The 11,356-nt window shown below is 34.4% G+C and overlaps 2 long non-coding RNA genes across 2 annotated transcripts; one reads left to right on the top strand and one right to left on the bottom strand.

Moving 5' to 3' along the window:
- Positions 1-355: 355 nt before the first annotated feature.
- LOC125779629 (uncharacterized) lies at positions 356-5,186 on the top strand. The gene is made up of 2 exons (XR_007423416.1): positions 356-2,430; positions 2,492-5,186. It is a non-coding gene; the product is annotated as an uncharacterized LOC125779629 (long non-coding RNA).
- Positions 5,187-10,481: 5,295 nt separating this feature from the next.
- On the bottom strand, positions 10,482-11,028 carry LOC125779582 (uncharacterized). The gene is made up of 2 exons (XR_007423356.1): positions 10,781-11,028; positions 10,482-10,727 (listed from the first exon to the last, which is right to left on the bottom strand). It is a non-coding gene; the product is annotated as an uncharacterized LOC125779582 (long non-coding RNA).
- Positions 11,029-11,356: the final 328 nt, after the last annotated feature.

Raw genomic sequence — 11,356 nt, 5'->3', positions numbered from 1 at the left:
TCTGCTGTGGTGTCTTTAATATTTGTTTTGATGACTTCACTAAAGGTTCCTTGCACTTTTTGAGTCATGTTTTTTGGCTTCTTCGTAGGTGGTAGAAAGCCTGATGTCTCCCGTGCTCTTTTTGGCGTATTTTGGGGCGATACTTGTGACGCTTTCCCTACCATCACTATTTTCGAATGGATTTCGAGATTTTCTGTTTTGCCATACAAGTATGTTATGCTGCTTACGAGCTCTTGCATGGCTTGGTTTATGTGCCTCTGTCCGGACATCATATTCTCGAGCTCCTTTATTTTTCTGCCCAATTTGCCAAAAATATTAGTAGATTCTCTAATTTGCACTCTATCGGATTTGCCACTCTTGTTCTCATTGCCGGCAGATTCACTACACACAGGGGAAACAATTTTATTAAAAACAAATTTTGCCGCGGAAAAAAATGGGCAGGTACGTAAAATAATTTAAAACTAAATACAAAAATTGTACTTATCTCTTTCGATTTTAATTGCCCACTTGCGTCCGTCACCTGATTATTACACGTGAAACAAATTTAGCCAAAGCTGCCTCAAAACACTTGGAAAACTATGCAAAACACTGGACCGCACAAAAACGCGTCCACTTTACACTTTACAATGTGTGTGTTTGGTGTGGCTCGAATTGTTTAGAACGAATTGTGTAGATCGAAAAGTGTCAGCTTCCCCGTTGTCCATTGCTTTTGTTGGTTGGGTTGGTGCGAGTGTGGTGTGTTATATTGGTGTTGTTTTGTAGTGGCATCCTGTGGTGAATTGCGCTGTAGCATTAGGATGCACCAGTTTCACCAGGTAGAGGGGCTGGATGCTTAACTCATTTAAACACTACGCATTTGCACACACCACACATCATAGTTCTCATCATCGAGTTTTTCAATTTGGAAATTAGAATTCATTTTTAATAGAAGTTTGCTAGGCGAACGACGGATTTTTTTATTTTTTACTTATCTAACTTGCGCGTGTTCTGGGTTATCTGGGCCCATAACCTTTGTTGGCAGAGTTCTAAGTTCAACTGTTTATTCAAGACTTCTGTTACAAAAATGGATTTCATATTTCAATAGTTATATATGTTACATTTACAATATAGTGTATTCATATGGAATATATAACTATTCGTATTATATTTTCGGACAAAGTCCACTTAGGAAATATGTTACTTGTTACATTTTCAACAGATTCAAAGTCAAATTCTGGGAGGCTTTCGCTCGTAAAAACGATCGATCGTGTTGACAATGAAGACGAAGCCATTAATTATCCAGTGGAATTTCTAAATTCTTTGGAGAGGCTTGGTATGCCACCGCATCATTTCCGTCTCAAAGTAGGATCTGTCGTTATTATGTTTCGCAATCTTCATACGCCGAAACTGTGTAATGGGGGGGTTCTGATTGTGACGCAGCTATCGAATACAAGGAGGCAGAATGCTTGATTCTACGAATTCCTTTGAGCTCTAACGATTTGCCATTTCAGTTCAAACGTATTCCGTTTCAAGTGAAAATTGCATTTGAGATGGCAATCAACAAGACACAAGGATAGTCGCATAGTGTGTGGCATAACTTTGGAAATACCACGTTTTTCATACTTCCAGATATACGTAGCGTGCTCACGAGTTGAAAACCATCTTTTCTGCACACAGGAACAGAAACCAAAAAATATTGTTTATCAAGCTGCGTTACGTTGAAAAAAAAAAAATGAAATGATAAATTCAACTTTCTTTTCATTTCAAAACACCTAATTTCACGCAGGACAGCGGCTGCGGGGCCAGCTAGTTTTTAATATAATTGTATAAACATAAGCATGTGTTCAATATTCATGTGAGCATTATTTGAACATTTTTTCTTCAAAAATGCAAAATAAAATCGCACAGCTACCGGCAGGGTACAGTGGTTCTTGTTTACATACACATATACTTATGTATATGAATTATAGTGATAGTTGTAACTGCATAAGAATAGGTTGAATCATAATTTGAGATGATTGCATAATAGCTGACAAATATTCCTGAAACATGGCATAGAAAAATGCAATATTTAAAAGGAACGATCAAGTCTGTGTTTTCTTAAGTTTAGTATCTGGGCTTAAGTTGTCGATTTTGTAATTACATTCGATGAATGTTGGAAAAAACATTACCATGTGATTAGATATAGACCGTGAGACTCTTATGCTCTACTCCTGCACTGTTATTCATTATAACGAGAAGCATATAGTAGTGGTACTCATTTAACATCGTAAACGTATGGCAATATCACAAATTCGCAATATCGTAAAACAGCTGTTAATTTTTACATTTTATTTTACGACAATCTTGCAAATATGCGAGACCGTTTTCAGTGGCAACCATAGCATTTTGCGCAATTCGCAATCAGCTGGAAGCGTCTATTTGGTGTTTTAAAAGAAATGGAAGCGGAAAGTAAATTCATAACAATTAATTATTGCCTTGTATTATTAAAATTCAATTGATTATTTAATAGAAAAAAAGATTATGGCTAAACGGCACATTTCGTTGGCCAAACGAAAGACCTTTTGATAAATCTAGTGAACGCAATAAAAGAAAATCCGGACCATTTTGAGGTAATATTAATATATTTTTTGTCATTTCATCATTTTACATTTTACGATCTGCTTTTAGAAACCAACAGCCCAAAGGTTTTACAACAAAATTTGAGAAAAAGCTGCAAGTTTAATGAATATAACGAGGAATAAAATGGGGCATTTGAAAACGGCTCTTTTATCTGCGCTCAAGTGGAAAGGCCAGACTGGTACAGGCTTACTTGAAAGTGGTGATCCTCATAGTGTGGAAGAATACATGAAAAGAATATGTCCTTTTTATAAAGACCTTCACGTGATATTTGGACGTTGCATAAGTGTTCAGCCACCAGCGATTTATCAATCAACAGAGTTGCTGTCAGCGTTGGACGATACATATACAGAATATATTACCCCAGAGATAGACCCCGACACAAGTTCTTCGAGTCCGTTACCCAGTCCGTGCGTTATTATGTATCCGTCTGCAGATGAAGTAGTTAGTCCGTCAGCTAATTTTGCATGCACATCTACACCAAGAAGAACATAAAAAAAATCTCATAGTAGTTCAAATCCATTTTCATTACTTTTCGAAATCCAAAATAAGAAGTTGGAACTAGAAGGAAAAAATTGGAATTTGGGAAAGAGAGAGAGGAAAACAATTTCCAATTGTAAAAATTATGGTTGGAGAAAGAAATGGAAGTAGAAATGGAAAAAGTCAGATTGGAACACGAATCATTGAAAAGCTTAAATAGCTCATAAGTTGCCAAAATGTAATCACCTGTATTCCAATATAAGATTTTTTCCATTTTGACTTTTTCTTATTAATACATTTGTAGGTTTGTTTTACTTATAGTGACTTAGTAAATATGATGCACCTTGCTTTTTTTTTACTTTATCCGTATTAAGTTATTTCTAGTTAAATAATTTGTGTTACTTGTTTATGTAAAGAAATTGAATATTATTTGAAAAAATAAATAAGAAAAGAATTTTTAAATTAAGATATTTATTGATTAAACAATTGTTCAAAGATTTGTCGTCGCCTTATCTCCCCTTCATTGGTACGAGCATTTGGTTCCCATAACGACTCGTCAATACTGTGGTCCGATTCCTCAGGTTGGTAATCGAAATAATGGTCTTGTTGGAGTATAAAGTTGTGTAACAATGCACAAAAGAGAATCCTTTTGTAAACTTTCCTCATACCATTTTCATTTTTTATTTGGAGGCTTTTAAACTACCAAATCTTTCCTTCAGCATTCCAAAACAATGTTCAATTCGAATTCTATATCGACTGAATGTTTTGTTAAAAAAATCCTTTGGCTTAGTGTTGAATTTCTATAATTTTCTCTAAAAGGCGTTATAACAGTACTCGAAAATTCATATGCACTGTATGCACTGTCACCTGCAATTCATTCACCTTCTCTGAAAAAATTGTGTGCTTCAAGAACCGATTCTTATTCTACTTCGACTACTGAAGATCGATTCCGAAAAATCGATTATTTAACGAGAAAACTCGATTCTCGAGTAGAATCGGAATCGAATTTACCATCCCTACTGGTAGCCATCGCGTGAGTTAAGGAACGTATTGCTTATAATAGTAGCAAACAACAAAACAACCTTTAGTTTCAGTAAACAGAATGTATCAAAACAACCTTGAGTTGGAACAATTGAAATGCAGTATCACTACAACAAACAATCCTAAACAAAGAAGTATCAAAACAACATTGGCCTTATCTTAAAACAAAGAAAATGTATCTAAGCAAACAATATACAATATATGTAAACAAATCTAAACAATAATATAATCTGTAAACAAACTAACAACTAGTAATAAGTAAACATACTAGTTAGTATAAATAGAAGTAAGAACCATGTAATAAGTTAGTCTTAAGAGTATAAATAAAGAGTACACATTTCGGTGCAGCTCAAAATATATTCTTTTGACTCATTTTTACTTCTGGTAAAAATTAACTCGTGCACATATAAAACATACACTTTATTGTTATTTATATGTAGTTAAATGTACACTCAATATAGTGAGGTGCAGCTACCACTGCGTTAATTAAAATGAAAATATCCGGTTTATAGTTGTGTACACTTTATTTTTTCCAACAATTTTATTTACATCACTAAATTAATATTTTATAATATATAGTTTGTAAATATAATCCAGGGGAAGGGCGACGAGATTCCAATTCCGAGCGTTATTTGCCAGCGGTGGCGATCGAGTTGACGCGGATTCGTATGTTAGCGAAGGTTGAAGGTCGGAATGTATATGACCAAGTGAGTCGAATTACAAAAACGTTAGTATATCAATTTAACTTTCGCCAATATCCCGATTCCCCTCCAGCTGATCGAGTATAATAAAAACATTACCAATAAACAGATGTGCGAAGCGGTGTAACAACCGAATCAGCTGTTCAAACGATGTTATTGCAAAACGGGCGGGATGAATCCCAAAACAAAAAGTGATAAAATGGAATGTTCAATGTTTCCCGTTTTCCATTCTCTTTGATGAGTTTGTTGGTGTATAGGCCTGGTGAGTTGTGTTGTGGTGTTCTCAGCTGTGGTGAACTAAGCTGTCTTATTAGGGTGCGCCGGTTTTTGCGGATAGAGTGGGCGGATGCTTAACTCATTTAAACAATATGGAAAACAGAAAATTTGAAATAGGCACCTCTTAATATTAATATTAAGAGTTCATATTTTGAGTGACTTTTTTTATACATTTTCGAAAGTTTTGAGCCTGTTTTTCTGAAAAAAAAGGTTGCCTCAGAATGACACACCCTAATATACACAGAGTGCACCCACAGTGCCAACCAATGGACGTAGATTCCTCACGGCAATACAGAAGACCCACCAACTTCAACGCTGCACCTTTACAAAACACCTATAACCGTCAAATGCAAGGATTACCTCCAAATAACCCAATTCGAGGAGATCCACAGAATAGGCACCAAAATCCTTCATCTCGTAACTACAACGCACCAGAGAAGATACAACGAGTCAATCAAATACATGAAGAAGAACTAGGCTCTCTCACCACAACATGGCTGCGATGAATTACGATCACCTGCTACAAAACAAAGTGACGACTTTGAATATAAGACAGGCTTTGATTTTCTCAAGCGAGTGAATCAATTACCGTGTCTTCAACGCCACTGCAGGGATACAGGCAAAGCAGTTAATATCCTCATCGACACTGGATCAACAAACAATTACATAAGTACCAAATGTAATATCGGTGAGTCTATTCCAATCAAACCCACAAAAGTAAAAACTCTTCATGGTTTCTCAATATCAAAATCAAAAAAAATAATACCAGTGTTAGATAATTTCCTAACATTTTTTGAAACTGACGCATTAGAAGAATTCGATATGCTTCTGGGCAAACAGGGACTCAGAACAGTTAAAGCAGAGATTAACCTTTTCGAGTATAAGAAAAAGAAAAAAAAAAAAAATGATAGATAGAAATTGAAAAAAATAATGCAACAAAATGAATGTACTAACTCAATATTACCATTTATTACCACTGTATTAGCACAATGCTCCCCTATACAAAAAATCAAACGTGTAAAACAACCATTAAATTGCTTTAAAAATGAAAGCCCAAATATCATCGCAAAATATTTTTTATTACAGTAGACATACACTTTTCTTAGTGTTAAAGACTAAGCTATTGGACAAATTAAAAAATGTAATCAAACTAAAAGTAGTAAACGCTATAAAAATAGACGAACAATTATTATTTTACTTCGAAAATGACATTATCAATATGTTCTAACTCATAACATGGTTGCGACATAACGACATCGAACAACATAAACAAACATAGAAACTACAAAAATAATGCACCGGAAATTTCCCTAAAATATTACTGGCCAAACATACGTCACGCTTGTAAAAAAGAAGTACAAGACTGTGAAATCTGTCTCACAAACAAATACGAACGCCGACCAAACAAACAACCAATTGGTTCCGTACCAACGCCAAACAAAGTAGGCGAATACATACACTTAGACTTATTCTACATGAGCGATAAGATATACATACATTAGCTCAACGAACAAATACTCAAAATTTTGCTACTTTAAGCTTAGTACGCAGCTCTCAAGAAACGTAAAAACTTCATATAAAAAAACGCTTAAGAAACGGTCCAGAAACGTTCGTGCGATAAAGTTACTTGTGCTAGTACGCAGCTCTCAAGAAATCTAGTACTAATGTTTAATACTTTTTTTCAATAAAATGTGAATATGGCAAACCTGGTTTTGCGAAGAAACATCAAATCAACAATTGTTTCTTGAGGGAAATTCGAAGTAATCGTCAAATTCATCCTAAATTAGTTGAAATCATTATTATAAAGTATATTCCATTTTGAAATGTTGTATAAAACCAACCAATCATCAACAACATTCCTTAAATCTCAATGAAAATATTTGTGTTACCATACACATACATACATACATACATACGCACAAAGTTTGTTTACTTTGTTTATTCTCTCTTGCTCTTCTAATGTGGATCATTCACAATGCGTAACCAGCTGTCAAAATTACTTGAGAAATAATGTATTTTTGTTCTTGAGCAATTACTTGAGAGCTGCGTACCAACCTCTAGACAAATACCTTTAAGGAAAGATACATACAAATACGTTGACGAGATTCTTTCACAAATATACCCAAACGCAAAATTTTTAATGACTGATAACGATCTATGGTTTATAAGCATATGTGCACAACAAATTTAGAAACGATTGCTAATGACGCACACAAAAACGCCAGCGTTCCATTCTACTACAAATGGACAAGTTGAGCGTACGCATAGTACAATTATTGAAATCGCGAAAGTTTTAGCCGACCAGAATAATTCAGCACCGGAAGACCAATTTTTTGAAGCTGTTCGGCATACATTCCGTTACCAACGAGAAACCCGAGGACGTGTTTTATAATCAAAGGGGGTATCCCGACATCCAAGAACGGATACAACAAAACCAGGAAAGAGTCTTGCGTCATCACAATCGCAATCGAAAGCAGCTGAACTATAATCCAGGTGATGTAATATTTTCCAAGACGCACAGACGTAATAAGAACGTAAGAAAATACGCGAAGCACGTTGTAAAAAAAGATAACGGAAAGACTGTAACGACTAATAAAGCACGGATTATCCATAAGGATAACATAAGAGTAAAGGCATGTACGGAATAATTTTCTTTTTACTTTTCCCTATCGCATTATGCGACAATATAATAGATTTAAGTAACAAAAATATTTTCTCGTAGAAACTGTATACATATATAAAAATAGTATCTTTCTATATCATATTTCAAACATATCACAAATACTTGCGCCCTATGAAGACATAATGAGATCTTCTTATAATTTAGAAAAATAGCCCAAAACAAAAATATTAGTTAATAAAATAGAAAAATTAAAAAATCAACTTATGCCAAATATATATAGGCCCAAAAGATCTCTCAACTTTTTTGGTTCCATACTTAAATTTATAACTGGTACACCAGATCATGACGACCTTATCGAAATAAAAAATTAATATGCTAATAGAAAATAATAACAAACAAAAGGGCATTAATTAGCAGTTTGAAAGAATTCTTGAAACACTTGATCCTAAAGCAATAAATGAGAATTTAATAATAAGAGAAATTTATAACGAATTACAAACAATAACTAATACTGTTAATAGAAAAAAAATAAAATTTTTTACTCTGCCACACTTAATCTGAATGATGTGCATAAATTAATAAACCATGAGTAGTTGGATCTTCCACTAATTAATATATTGGAATATTCTGATTCATAGGATATAGTTATAATTTTCAAATAACCAATATTCGAAACTATCTATAGACTATTTAATGAACACCCTTTATCACAAAAGTATGGTAAAATTAATTTAGATCCTAAGATAGCAAAATGCAATAATTATAAAAGCGTTTCGAAATGTAAGAATTTTTTCAGTATATTTGTAAATCAGCACATTATGATAATTGTACTATACGTATCTGTTGACGTATGCCACTGGTATACTTACTTTCTATAGTATACCTATGAGTTGGAAAATAAAGCACTGATTTTCGCACGTTATAAAATATTTATTTCACTGTAGTATTACAATAGAATCTGATTTTATTCTTATTTATTGTATGTATCGAAATTCCAATGTTGGACACTGTTGGCGAACTCGATACTTCACGGCACTTTTCGAGTTGATAAAAGGAAAGAAATTGCGGTGATGGTTGTGGTTAAATAAAAATTAAGACAACTGACTATCACGGACGACTTTCTTGCTGTGCGGATGGAACGGTAAGAGCACAATCACGGTCGAATCAATCCCTTTTCCCCCCCACCCCCCCCCCCCCCAAGTTTGGTTTGTGAAACGTGAACAAATAAATAAATAGCTTGTATATATGGAACGGACTCACTTTATTTTCCGCCAAGGGTTTTGGGTCATTGAACCTATACCCTTTTTTGCTTATTGCAATTCCTTTTCCTCTTATGTATGTATGTCCAGCGCTGTCCCTGCTGATTTCCTCTTTGTTGTTTGTTGGTGTAGTCTCCCGTGAATATTTATGGTAATTGTGATTTGTGTATTAACATATGTTTGCTATTTTAGAGTAATGTTTGTATGTTTGTTGAACTTTGTAATTTTACCGCGCCCGGTTTTAATGTTAGTATGGGTTAGTTTCGTTGTTTTGGTTTTTAGTTTATTTCGCGCCCGTTTCCGATTTTAGGTTTTATGTTTGACAAACTTTGTTGCATTATTGTCGCGCCCGTTTTGATGTTAGTAGGTTTTTTTTTCTCTTTATGTTTCAATTTCTTTTACGTATCTTTGCACGTCACTTTCTATTTTTCTTATGTTTAAATTTCTTTTATGAACTTCTATTTTCACGTTACTTTCTGGTTTCCGTGATTCTGAGATGTTTCCCTTTTTTTTTTCTTTTCACTGTAACATATGTGTTTGTTCACTTTAACTTTGTTATATTATGTTCACTTAAATGTTTCGTTCTATTTTATTTTATGAATTTTGTGCTTCTCACACTGCACTTGCGCACTTTCACCAGGAAGTTATAAAAATTTTGTTTTATTTTTTGCTTAGGTGCCTTTCTGAAAGGCTCGAAGGACCATTTGTTGACGTATGCCACTGGTATACTTACTTTCTATAGTAGACCTATGAGTTGGAAAATAAAGCACTGATTTTCGCACGTTATAAAATATTTATTTCACTGTAGTATCACAATAGAATCTTATTTTATTCTTATTTATTGTATGTATCGAAATTCCAATGTTGGACACTGTTGGCGAACTCGATACTTCACGGCACTTTTCGAGTTGATAAAAGGAAAGAAATTGCGGTGATGGTTGTGGTTAAATAAAAATTAAGACAACTAACTATCACGGACGACTTTCTTGCTGTGCGGATGGAACGGTAAGAGCACAATCGCGGTCGTATCAATCCCTTTTGATGGTTTGGGTGGTGAATATTAGCGGACATTACGAGTCGTCTCGTTAATAATCGTATGGTTGTTGTGTTGTAGTGTTGTAGTAATGATCGGTGTTTGATGCGTGTGTGTGTATTGGGGTATGCTGTGAGCTGTTGTGTGATGAGGTGTTGTGACGTGACGTGATGTGTGGTGATGTGATATTGGATGCTGCAGAACGCTCATAGCTCATGTGAACAGTATCAAAATATTAAACGATAAATCAGCACAATGTAAAACAATTCAGACGCTCCACTCCAAATCCTAGAGAATGGATACATTTTGACAGATTACCAGCATACTTGGAACAACATGCATATATCAGACCCTAAATTGATACATTTCAATGAATCCACGAACATCGATAACATGACATATTAACTAAAATATATTTTATAATATAGTCAGTAAGAAATTATGAATAAAAAAGGCAACACGAAAATAAGTGCACTGGCCAAATAAATATAATTTATTTTACTCGCCATAAACAACAGTTTGTTAACTCGTGCGTCATGAACGCTACCTGGAAAGGCTAACATCAAGTGCCCTATTTGTAATCTATGATCGCACACGGCTTGTGCCTTAACGGAGTAAATATGTTTTCGTGAAAAGTGCGCTTCTTCCGTATTTGGCCAAAATAAGTACTGGTCTTTATATTTCAACAGCGCATTAAATATGCGTTCAGTTAAATTCTAAAATATAAAAACAAGTTAATGTATTATAAGGAAAACTGACGAATTCTGACCTGAATGATACCACCACTGATTCCAAATGTAGCAATCTTCGAAAGAGTAGCTCCTTCACCGCTAGAACCTAAGCGATACAACTCAATTGCCAGTTGCGTTTTAATTGGAAATTGTTTGCCCGACCGAACTTTGTTGAAAAGATTGTCTCCCTTTATTAGATCCAGAATAGCACCGAAAGTTTTCCAAGTGATACGTGTGATCTTCTTGAATCGGGTTTCATCAAGTTCCCATAAGATTTCATTTAGACCCTACCCTGGATTTCGGCACACTATTTTGAATAAATTGTACGCTGTATCTGCATTCTTCGCCTAAAGCCAATACATGCATTAGGTCCTCCATTATTTCATCTTCTTTACTTTTCCTCTCTTCTGCAAAACAAAAAATGTAGTCATTTAAAATAAAACCAATTTAATTTAAATACACACCATTGTCCTCACAAAAGAACTCAATAATCATTGAATCATTTAACGCTGCTACATCCAATAACTTCGGCATTTTAGCTTTTTTATTACCTACAAATGAAAAAATTACAGACTTTTAGTAATATTTCCACAGTTGCCAAAGAGCTCTCATTT

This window comes from Bactrocera dorsalis, chromosome 6, assembly GCF_023373825.1.
Source record: "Bactrocera dorsalis isolate Fly_Bdor chromosome 6, ASM2337382v1, whole genome shotgun sequence".
Lineage (NCBI taxonomy): Eukaryota > Metazoa > Arthropoda > Insecta > Diptera > Tephritidae > Bactrocera > Bactrocera dorsalis.
The sequence above is the reverse complement of the archived record's forward strand: the minus strand, read 5'-3'. Positions and strand labels throughout refer to the sequence as shown.